Consider the following 13,393-nt stretch of genomic DNA (forward strand, 5'->3'; position numbering starts at 1 on the left):
AGCCAAGACACATTAGCCAAGACACCTTAGCCAAGACACCTTAGCCAAGACACCTTAGCCAAGACACAATAGCCAAGACACCTTAGCCGAGACACATTAGCCAAGACACATTAGCCAAGACACCTTAGCCAAGACACCTTAGCCAAGACACTTAAGCCAAGACACCTTAGCCAAGACACCTTAGCCAAGACACCTTAGCCAAGACACAATAGCCAAGACACCTTAGCCGAGACACATTAGCCAAGACACCTTAGCCAAGACACCTTAGCCAAGACACCTTAGCCAAGACACTTTAGCCAAGACACCTTAGCCAAGACACCTTAGCCAAGACACCTTAGCCAAGACACCTTAGCCAAGACACAATAGCCAAGACACCTTAGCCGAGACACATTAGCCAAGACACCTTAGCCAAGACACATTAGCCAAGACACATTAGCCAAGACACCTTAGCCAAGACACCTTAGCCAAGACACCTTAGCCAAGACACATTAGCCAAGACACCTTAGCCAAGATACTTTAGCCGAGACACATTAGCCAAGACACCTTAGCCAAGACACATTAGCCAAGACACCTTAGCCAAGACACCTTAGAAAAGACACATTAGCCAAGACACATTAGCCGAGACACATTAGCCAAGACACCTTAGCCAAGACACCTTAGCCAAGACACCTTAGCCGAGACACATTAGCCAAGACACCTAAGCCAAGACACATTAGCCAAGACACATTAGCCAAGACACCTTAGCCAAGACACCTTAGCCAAGACACCTTAGCCAAGACACATTAGCCAAGACACATTAGCCAAGACACATTAGCCAAGACACCTTAGCCAAGACACCTTAGCCAAGACACCTTAGCCAAGACACAATAGCCAAGACACCTTATCCGAGACACCTTAGCCAAGACACATTAGCCAAGACACATTAGCCAAGACACCTTAGCCAAGACACCTTAGCCAAGACACCTTAGCCAAGACACCTTAGCCAAGACACAATAGCCAAGACACCTTAGCCGAGACACATTAGCCAAGACACCTTAGCCAAGACACCTTAGCCAAGACACCTTAGCCAAGACACTTTAGCCAAGACACATTAGCCAAGACACATTAGCCAAGACACCTTAGCCGAGACACATTAGCCAAGACACTTTAGCCGAGACACATTACCCAAGACACCTTAGCCAAGACACCTAAGCCAAGACACTTTAGCCAAGACACATTAGCCAAGACACCTTAGCCAAGACACCTTAGCCAAGACACATTAGCCAAGACACATTAGCCAAGACACCTTAGCCAAGACACCTTAGCCAAGACACCTTAGCCAAGACTCCTTAACCAAGACACCTTAGCCAAGACACAATAGCCAAGACACATTAGCCAAGACACATTAGCCAAGACACCTTAGCCGAGACACATTAGCCAAGACACCTTAGCCAAGACACCTTAGCCAAGACACATTAGCCAAGACACCTTAGCCAAGACACCTTAGCCAAGACACCTTAGCCGAGACACATTAGCCAAGACACCTTAGCCAAGACACCTTAGCCAAGACACCTTAGCCAAGACACTTTAGCCGAGACACCTTAGCCAAGACACCTTAGCCAAGACACATTAGCCGAGACACATTAGCCAAGACACCTTAGCCAAGACACTTTAGCCAAGACACCTTAGCCAAGACACCTTAGCCAAGACACATTAGCCAAGACACCTTAGCCAAGACACCTTAGCCAAGACACCTTAGCCAAGACACCTTAGCCAAGACACATTAGCCGAGACACATTAGCCAAGACACCTTAGCCAAGACACTTTAGCCAAGACACCTTAGCCAAGACACCTTAGCCAAGACACATTAGCCAAGACACCTTAGCCAAGACACCTTAGCCAAGACACCTTAGCCGAGACACATTAGCCAAGACACCTTAGCCAAGACACCTTAGCCAAGACACCTTAGCCAAGACACTTTAGCCGAGACACATTAGCCAAGACACCTTAGCCAAGACACCTTAGCCAAGACACCTTAGCCAAGACACCTTAGCCAAGACACTTTAGCCAAGACACATTAGCCAAGACACCTTAGCCAAGACACCTAGCCAAGACACATTAGCCAAGACACCTTAGCCAAGACACCTTAGCCAAGACACCTTAGCCAAGACACATTAGCCAAGACACATTACCCAAGACACCTTAGCCGAGACACATTAGCCAAGACACCTTAGCCAAGACACCTTAGCCAAGACACCTTAGCCAAGACACCTTAGCCAAGACACATTAGCCAAGACACATGAGCCAAGACACCTTAGCCAAAACACATTAGCCAAGACACCTTAGCCAAGACATATTAGCCAAGACACATTAGCCGAGACACCTTAGCCAAGACACCTTAGCCAAGACACCTTAGCCGAGACACATTAGCCAAGACACCTTAGCCAAGACACTTTAGCCAAGACACATTAGCCAAGACACCTTAGCCAAGACACCTTAGCCGAGACACATTAGCCAAGACACCTTAGCCAAGACACCTTAGCCAAGACACCTTAGCCAAGACACCTTAGCCAAGACACCTTAGCCAAGACACATTAGCCAAGACACATTAGCCAAGACACCTTAGCCAAGACACCTTAGCCAAGACACTTTAGCCAAGACACCTTAGCCAAGACACCTTAGCCAAAACACATTAGCCAAGACACCTTAGCCAAGACACCTTAGCCAAGACACATTAGCCAAGACACCATAGCCAAGACACTTTAGCCAAGTTACATTAGCCAAGACACCTTAGCCAAGACACATTAGCCAAGTTACATTAGCCAAGACACCTTAGCCAAGACACATTAGCCAAGACACCATAGCCAAGACACATTAGCCAAGACACCATAGCCAAGACACTTTAGCCAAGTTACATTAGCCAAGACACCTTAGCCAAGACACATTAGCCAAGTTACATTAGCCAAGACACCTTAGCTAAGACACATTAGCCAAGACACCTTAGCCAAGACACCTTAGCCAAGACACCTTAGCCAAGACACCTTAGCCAAGACACCTTAGCCAAAACACATTAGCCAAGACACCTTAGCCAAGACATATTAGCCAAGACACATTAGCCGAGACACCTTAGCCAAGACACCTTAGCCAAGACACCTTAGCCGAGACACATTAGCCAAGACACCTTAGCCAAGACACTTTAGCCAAGACACATTAGCCAAGACACCTTAGCCAAGACACCTTAGCCGAGACACATTAGCCAAGACACCTTAGCCAAGACACTTTAGCCAAGACACATTAGCCAAGACACCTTAGCCAAGACACATTAGCCAAGACACATTAGCCAAGACACCTTAGCCAAGACACCTTAGCCGAGACACATTAGCCAAGACACCTTAGCCAAGACACCTTAGCCAAGACACCTTAGCCAAGACACCTTAGCCAAGACACATTAGCCAAGACACATTAGCCAAGACACCTTAGCCAAGACACTTTAGCCAAGACACATTAGCCAAGACACCTTAGCCAAGACACCTTAGCCAAAACACATTAGCCAAGACACCTTAGCCAAGACACCTTAGCCAAGACACATTAGCCAAGACACCATAGCCAAGACACTTTAGCCAAGTTACATTAGCCAAGACACCTTAGCCGAGACACATTAGCCAAGACACATTAGCCAAGACACATTAGCCAAGACACATTAGCCAAGACACCTTAGCCAAGACACCTTAGCCAAGACACTTTAGCCAAGACACATTAGCCAAGACACCTTAGCCAAGACACCTTAGCCAAGACACCTTAGCCAAGACACCTTAGCCAAGACACCTTAGCCAAGACATATTAGCCGAGACACATTAGCCAAGACACCTTAACCAAGACACCTTAGCCAAGACACCTTAGCCAAGACACCTTAGCCAAGACACCTTAGCCAAGACACATTAGCCAAGACACCTTAGCTAAGACACATTAGCCAAGACACATTAGCCAAGACACCTTAGCCAAGACACATTAGCCAAGACACCTTAGCCAAGACACCTTAGCCAAGACACTTTAGCCAAGACACCTTAGCCAAGACACCTTAGCCAAGATACCTTAGCCAAGACACCTTAGCCAAGACACCTAAGCCAAGACACATTAGCCAAGACACATTAGCCAAGACACCTTAGCCAAGACACCTTAGCCAAGACACATTAGCCAAGACACCATAGCCAAGACACTTTAGCCAAGTTACATTAGCCAAGACACCTTAGCCGAGACACATTAGCCAAGACACATTAGCCAAGACACATTAGCCAAGACACATTAGCCAAGACACCTTAGCCAAGACACCTTAGCCAAGACACTTTAGCCAAGACACATTAGCCAAGACACATTAGCCGAGACACCTTAGCCAAGACACCTTAGCCAAGACACCTTAGCCAAGACACCTTAGCCAAGACACCTTAGCCAAGACACTTTAGCCAAGACACTTTAGCCAAGACACCTTAGCCAAGACACTTTAGCCGAGACACATTAGCCAAGACACATTAGCCAAGACACCTTAGCCAAGACACCTTAGCCAAGACACATTAGCCGAGACACATTAGCCAAGACACATTAGCCAAGACACCTTAGCCAAGACACCTTAGCCAAGACACCTTAGCCAAGACACATTAGCCAAGACACATTAGCCAAGACACCTTAGCCGAGAAACATTAGCCAAGACACCTTAGCCAAGACACCTTAGCCAAGACACATTAGCCAAGACACCTTAGCCAAGACACCTTAGCCAAGACACCTTAGCCAAGACACATGAGCCAAGACACCTTAGCCAGAACACATTAGCCAAGACACCTTAGCCAAGACATATTAGCCAAGACACATTAGCCGAGACACCTTAGCCAAGACACCTTAGCCAAGACACCTTAGCCGAGACACATTAGCCAAGACACCTTAGCCAAGACACTTTAGCCAAGACACATTAGCCAAGACACCTTAGCCAAGACACCTTAGCCGAGACACATTAGCCAAGACACCTTAGCCAAGACACCTTAGCCAAGACACCTTAGCCAAGACACCTTAGCCAAGACACATTAGCCAAGACACTTAAGCCAAGACACCTTAGCCGAGACACATTAGCCAAGACACCTTAGCCAAGACACCTTAGCCAAGACACCTTAGCCAAGACACCTTAGCCGAGACACTTTAGCCGAGACACATTAGCCAAGACACCTTAGCCAAGACACTTTAGCCAAGACACATTAGCCAAGACACCTTAGCCAAGACACCTTAGCCGAGACACATTAGCCAAGACACCTAAGCCAAGACACTTTAGCCAAGACACATTAGCCAAGACACCTTAGCCAAGACACCTTAGCCAAGACACATTAGCCAAGACACATTAGCCAAGACACCTTAGATGAGACACATTAGCCAAGACACATTAGCCAAGACACCTTAGCCAAGACACATTAGCCAAGACACCTTAGCCAAGACACATTAGCCAAGACACCTTAGATGAGACACATTAGCCAAGACACATTAGCCAAGACACCTTAGCCAAGACACATTAGCCAAGACACCTTAGCCAAGACACCTTAGCCAAGACACCTTAGCCAAGACACCTTAGCCAAGACACCTTAGCCAAGACACCTTAGCCAAGACACCTTGGCCAAGACACCTTAGCCAAGACACCTTAGCCAAGACACTTTAGCCAAGACACCTTAGCCAAGACACTTTAGCCAAGACACATTAGCCAAAACACCTTAGCCAAGACACATTAGCCAAGACACCTTAGCCAAGACACCTTAGCCAAGACACCTTAGCCAAGACACATGAGCCAAGACACCTTAGCCAAAACACATTAGCCAAGACACCTTAGCCAAGACATATAAGCCAAGACACATTAGCCGAGACACCTTAGCCAAGACACCTTAGCCAAGACACCTTAGCCGAGACACATTAGCCAAGACACCTTAGCCAAGACACTTTAGCCAAGACACATTAGCCAAGACACCTTAGCCAAGACACCTTAGCCGAGACACATTAGCCAAGACACCTTAGCCAAGACACCTTAGCCAAGACACCTTAGCCAAGACACCTTAGCCAAGACACATTAGCCAAGACACTTAAGCCAAGACACCTTAGCCGAGACACATTAGCCAAGACACCTTAGCCAAGACACCTTAGCCAAGACACCTTAGCCAAGACACCTTAGCCGAGACACTTTTGCCGAGACACATTAGCCAAGACACCTTAGCCAAGACACTTTAGCCAAGACACATTAGCCAAGACACCTTAGCCAAGACACCTTAGCCGAGACACATTAGCCAAGACACCTAAGCCAAGACACTTTAGCCAAGACACATTAGCCAAGACACCTTAGCCAAGACACCTTAGCCAAGACACATTAGCCAAGACACCTTACCCAAGACACCTTAGCCGAGACACATTAGCCAAGACACCTTAGCCAAGACACATTAGCCAAGACACCTTAGCCAAGACACCTTAGCCAAGACACCTTAGCCAAGACACCTTAGCCAAGACACCTTAGCCAAGACACCTTAGCCAAGACACCTTAGCCGAGACACATTAGCCAAGACACTTTAGCCAAGACACCTTAGCCAAGACACCTTAGCCAAGACACCTTAGCCAAGACACCTTAGCCAAGACACCTTAGCCAAGACACCTTAGCCAAGACACCTTAGCCAAGACACCTTAGCCAAGACACCTTAGCCAAGACACTTTAGCCAAGACACCTTAGCCGAGACACATTAGCCAAGACACCTTAGCCAAGACACCTTAGCCAAGACACCTTAGCCGAGACACTTTAGCCGAGACACATTAGCCAAGACACCTTAGCCAAGACACCTTAGCCAAGACACCTTAGCCAAGACACATTAGCCAAGACACCTTACCCAAGACACCTTAGCCGAGACACATTAGCCAAGACACCTTAGCCAAGACACATTAGCCAAGACACCTTAGCCAAGACACATTAGCCAAGACACCTTAGCCAAGACACCTTAGCCGAGACACATTAGCCAAGACACCTAAGCCAAGACACTTTAGCCAAGACACATTAGCCAAGACACCTTAGCCAAGACACCTTAGCCAAGACACATTAGCCAAGACACCTTACCCAAGACACCTTAGCCAAGACACCTTAGCCAAGACACATTAGCCAAGACACCTTAGCCAAGACACCTTAGCCAAGACACTTTAGCCAAGACACCTTAGCCAAGACACTTTAGCCGAGACACATTAGCCAAGACACATTAGCCAAGACACCTTAGCCAAGACACCTTAGCCAAGACACCTTAGCCAAGACACTTTAGCCGAGACACATTAGCCAAGACACCTTAGCCAAGACACCTTAGCTAAGACACCTTAGCCAAGACACATTAGCCAAGACACATTAGCCAAGACACCTTAGCCAAGACACATTAGCCTAGACACATTAGCCAAGACACATTAGCCAAGACACCTTAGCCAAGACACCTTAGCCAAGACACATTAGCCGAGACACATTAGCCAAGACACCTTAGCCAAGACACATTAGCCGAGACACATTAGCCAAGACACCTTAGCCAAGACACATTAGCCAAGACACATTAGCCAAGACACCTTAGCCAAGACACATTAGCCGAGACACATTAGCCAAGACACCTTAGCCAAAACACCTTAGCCAAGACACATTATCCGAGACACATTAGCCAAGACACCTTAGCCAAGACACCTTAGCCAAGACACCTTAGCCAAGACACCTAAGCCAAGACACCTTAGCCAAGACACTTTAGCCGAGACACATTAGCCAAGACACTTTAGCCAAGACACATTAGCCAAGACACCTTAGCCAAGACACCTTAGCCGAGACACTTTAGCCAAGACACATTAGCCAAGACACCTTAGCCAAGACACCTTAGCCAAGACACCTTAGCCAAGACACATTAGCCAAGACACCTTAGCCGAGACACATTAGCCAAGACACATTAGCCAAAACACCTTAGCCAAGACACATTAGCCAAGACACCTTAGCCAAGACACCTTAGCCAAGACACCTTAGCCAAGACACCTTAGCCAAGACACCTTAGCCAAGACACCTTAGCCAAGACACATTAGCCAAGACACCTTAGCCAAGACACCTTAGCCAAGACACTTTAGCCAAGACACCTTAGCCAAGACACTTTAGCCGAGACACATTAGCCAAGACACATTAGCCAAGACACCTTAGCCAAGACACCTTAGCCAAGACACCTTAGCCAAGACACTTTAGCCGAGACACATTAGCCAAGACACCTTAGCCAAGACACCTTAGCTAAGACACCTTAGCCAAGACACATTAGCCAAGACACATTAGCCAAGACACCTTAGCCAAGACACATTAGCCAAGACACATTAGCCAAGACACATTAGCCAAGACACCTTAGCCAAGACACCTTAGCCAAGACACATTAGCCGAGACACATTAGCCAAGACACCTTAGCCAAGACACATTAGCCGAGACACATTAGCCAAGACACCTTAGCCAAGACACATTAGCCAAGACACATTAGCCAAGACACCTTAGCCAAGACACATTAGCCGAGACACATTAGCCAAGACACCTTAGCCAAAACACCTTAGCCAAGACACATTATCCGAGACACATTAGCCAAGACACCTTAGCCAAGACACCTTAGCCAAGACACCTTAGCCAAGACACCTAAGCCAAGACACCTTAGCCAAGACACTTTAGCCGAGACACATTAGCCAAGACACTTTAGCCAAGACACATTAGCCAAGACACCTTAGCCAAGACACCTTAGCCAAGACACATTAGCCAAGACACCTTAGCCAAGACACCTTAGCCAAGACACATTAGCCAAGACACCTTAGCCAAGATACCTTAGCCAAGACACCTTAGCCAAGACACCTTAGCCAAGACACCTTAGCCAAGACACATTAGCCAAGACACCTTAGCCAAGACACCTTAGCCAAGACACATTAGCCAAGACACCTTAGCCAAGACACATTAGCCAAGACACCTTAGCCAAGACACCTTAGCCAAGATACCTTAGCCAAGACACCTTAGCCAAGACACCTTAGCCAAGACACCTTAGCCAAGAGACATTAGCCAAGACACCTTAGCCAAGACACCTTAGCCAAGACACCTTAGCCAAGACACCTAAGCCGAGACACATTAGCCAAGACACCTTAGCCAAGACACCTTAGCCAAGACACATTAGCCAAGACACCTTAGCCAAGACACACTAGCCAAGACACATTAGCCAAGACACCTTAGCCAAGACACCTTAGCCAAGACACATTCGCCAAGACACATTAGCCAAGACACCTTAGCCAAGACACCTTAGCCAAGACACATTAGCCGAGACACATTAGCCAAGGCACATTAGCCAAGACACCTTAGCCAAGACACCTTAGCCAAGACACATTAGCCGAGACACATTAGCCAAGACACCTAAGCCAAGACACTTTACCCAAGACACATTAGCCAAGACACCTTAGCCAAGACACCTTAGCCAAGACACATTAGCCAAGACACATTAGCCAAGACACCTTAGCCAAGACACCTTAGCCAAGACACATTAGCCGAGACACATTAGCCAAGACACCTTAGCCAAGACACATTAGCCAAGACACCTTAGCCAAGACACCTTAGCCAAGACACCTTAGCCAAGACACATTAGCCAAGACACCTTAGCCAAGACACCTTAGCCAAGACACTTTACCCAAGACACATTAGCCAAGACACCTTAGCCAAGACACCTTAGCCAAGACACATTAGCCAAGACACCTTAGCCAAGACACCTTAGCCAAGACACATTAGCCAAGACACATTAGCCAAGACACCTTAGCCAAGACACCTTAGCCAAGACACATTAGCCAAAACACATTAGCCAAGGCACATTAGCCAAGACACCTTAGCCAAGACACCTTAGCCAAGACACATTAGCCGAGACACATTAGCCAAGACACCTAAGCCAAGACACTTTACCCAAGACACATTAGCCAAGACACCTTAGCCAAGACACCTTAGCCAAGACACATTAGCCAAGACACATTAGCCAAGACACCTTAGCCAAGACACCTTAGCCAAGACACATTAGCCGAGACACATTAGTCAAGACACCTTAGCCAAGACACATTAGCCAAGACACCTTAGCCAAGACACCTTAGCCAAGACACCTTAGCCAAGACACATTAGCCAAGACACATTAGCCAAGACACCTTAGCCAAGACACTTTACCCAAGACACATTAGCCAAGACACCTTAGCCAAGACACCTTAGCCAAGATACATTAGCCAAGACACATTAGCCAAGACACCTTAGCCAAGACACCTTAGCCAAGACACCTTAGCCAAGACACATTAGCCAAGACACCTTAGCCAAGACACCTTAGCCAAGACACCTTAGCCAAGACACCTTAGCCAAGACACCTTAGCCAAGACACATTAGCCAAGACACTTTAGCCAAGACACCTTAGCCGAGACACATTAGCCAAGACACCTTAGCCGAGACACATTAGCCAAGACACCTTAGCCAAGACACATTAGCCAAGACACCTTAGCCAAGACACATTAGCCAAGACACTTTAGCCGAGACACTTTAGCCAAGACACCTTAGCCAAGACACCTTAGCCAAGACACCTTAGCCAAGACACATTAGCCAAGACACCTTAGCCGAGACACATTAGCCAAGACACCTAAGCCAAGAAACTTTACCCAAGACACATTAGCCAAGACACCTTAGCCAAGACACCTTAGCCAAGACACATTAGCCAAGACACATTAGCCAAGACACCTTAGCCAAGACACCTTAGCCAAGACACCTTAGCCAAGACACCTAAGCCAAGACACCTTAGCCAAGACACATTAGCCAAGACACATTAGCCAAGACACATTAGCCAAGACACCTTAGCCAAGACACCTAAGCCAAGACACTTTAGCCAAGACACATTAGCCAAGACACCTTAGCCGAGACACATTAGCCAAGACACCTTAGCCAAGACACCTTAGCCAAGACACCTTAGCCAAGACACCTTAGCCAAGACACCTTAGCCAAGACACTTTAGCCGAGACACATTAGCCAAGACACCTTAGCCAAGACACATTTGCCAAGACACATTAGCCAAGACACCTTAGCCAAGACACTTTAGCCAAGACACATTAGCCAAGACACCTTAGCCGAGACACATTAGCCAAGACACATTAGCCAAGACACATTAGCCAAGACACATTAGCCAAGACACCTTAGCCAAGACACCTTAGCCAAGACACTTTAGCCAAGACACATTAGCCAAGAGACATTAGCCGAGACACCTTAGCAAAGACACCTTAGCCAAGACACCTTAGCCAAGACACCTTAGCCAAGACACCTTAGCCAAGACACCTTAGCCAAGACACTTTAGCCAAGACACCTTAGCCAAGACACTTTAGCCGAGACACATTAGCCAAGACACATTAGCCAAGACACCTTAGCCAAGACACCTTAGCCAAGACACATTAGCCGAGACACATTAGCCAAGACACATTAGCCAAGACACCTTAGCCAAGACACCTAAGCCAAGACACCTTAGCCAAGACACCTTAGCCAAGACACCTTAGCCAAGACACCTTAGCCAAGACACCTTAGCCGAGACACATTAGCCAAGACACCTTAGCCGAGACACATTAGCCAAGACACCTTAGCCAAGACACCTTAGCCAAGACACCTTAGCCAAGACACCTTAGCCAAGACACCTAAGCCAAGACACCTTAGCCAAGACACCTTAGCCAAGACACTTTAGCCGAGACACATTAGCCAAGACACTTTAGCCAAGACACATTAGCCAAGACACCTTAGCCAAGACACCTTAGCCAAGACACATTAGCCAAGACACATTAGCCAAGACACCTTAGCCAAGACACCTTAGCCAAGACACATTAGCCGAGACACATTAGCCAAGACACCTTAGCCAAGACACATTAGCCAAGACACCTTAGCCAAGACACCTTAGCCAAGACACCTTAGCCAAGACACCTTAGCCAAGACACCTTAGCCAAGACACCTTAGCCAAGACACCTTAGCCAAGACACCTTAGCCAAGACACATTAGCCAAGACACCTTAGCCAAGACACTTTAGCCAAGACACCTTAGCCAAGACACCTTAGCCGAGACACATTAGCCAAGACACATTAGCCAAGACACATTAGCCAAGACACCTAAGCCAAGACACCTTAGCCAAGACACATTAGCCAAGACACCTTAGCCAAGACACCTTAGCCAAGACACATTAGCCGAGACACATTAGCCAAGACACCTTAGCCAAGACACTTTAGCCAAGACACCTTAGCCAAGATACATTAGCCAAGACACCTTAGCCAAGACACCTTAGCCGAGACACATTAGCCAAGACACATTAGCCAAGACACCTTAGCCAAGACACATTAGCCAAGACACATTAGCCAAGACACCTTAGCCAAGACACCTTAGCCAAGACACCTTAGCCAAGACACCTTAGCCAAGACACATTAGCCGAGACACATTAGCCAAGACACATTAGCCAAGACACCTTAGCCAAGACACCTTAGCCAAGACACATTAGCCAAGACACATTAGCCAAGACACCTTAGCCAAGACACCTTAGCCAAGACACATTAGCCGAGACACATTAGCCAAGACACCTTAGCCAAGACACCTTAGCCAAGACACCTTAGCCAAGACACCTTAGCCAAGACACCTTAGCCAAGACACCTTAGCCAAGACACCTAAGCCAAGACACATTAGCCAAGACACCTTAGCCAAGACACTTTAGCCAAGACACCTTAGCCAAGACACCTTAGCCAAGACACCTTAGCCAAGACACATTAGCCGAGACACATTAGCCAAGACACCTTAGCCAAGACTCTTTAGCCAAGACACCTTAGCCAAGACACATTAGCCAAGACACCTTAGCCAAGACACCTTAGCCAAGACACCTTAGCCAAGACACCTTAGCCAAGACACCTTAGCCGAGACACATTAGCCAAGACACATTAGCCAAGACACATTAGCCAAGACACCTTAGCCAAGACACCTTAGCCAAGACACATTAGCCAAGACACCTTAGCCAAGACACTTTAGCCAAGACACCTTAGCCAAGACACCTTAGCCGAGACACATTAGCCAAGACACATTAGCCAAGACACATTAGCCAAGACACCTAAGCCAAGACACCTTAGCCAAGACACATTAGCCAAGACACCTTAGCCAAGACACCTTAGCCAAGACACATTAGCCGAGACACATTAGCCAAGACACCTTAGCCAAGACACTTTAGCCAAGACACCTTAGCCAAGATACATTAGCCAAGACACCTTAGCCAAGACACCTTAGCCGAGACACATTAGCCAAGACACATTAGCCAAGACACCTTAGCCAAGACACATTAGCCAAGACACATTAGCCAAGACA

At 47.4% G+C, this 13,393-nt stretch overlaps 1 long non-coding RNA gene across 2 annotated transcripts in view; it reads right to left on the minus strand.

Moving 5' to 3' along the window:
• Positions 1-1,163: 1,163 nt before the first annotated feature.
• The window catches only part of LOC125774539 (uncharacterized), a 44,785-nt gene continuing 32,555 nt past the window's right edge, over positions 1,164-13,393 (minus strand). For both annotated transcript variants that reach the window (XR_007421023.1, XR_007421025.1), the window contains one exon: positions 1,164-2,124. This is a non-coding gene — a long non-coding RNA (uncharacterized LOC125774539). The remainder of the gene's footprint in view (positions 2,125-13,393) is intronic.

Source organism: Anopheles funestus, unplaced genomic scaffold (assembly GCF_943734845.2).
Source record: "Anopheles funestus unplaced genomic scaffold, idAnoFuneDA-416_04 scaffold_26_ctg1, whole genome shotgun sequence".
In the NCBI taxonomy this organism is placed as follows: Eukaryota; Metazoa; Arthropoda; class Insecta; order Diptera; family Culicidae; genus Anopheles; species Anopheles funestus.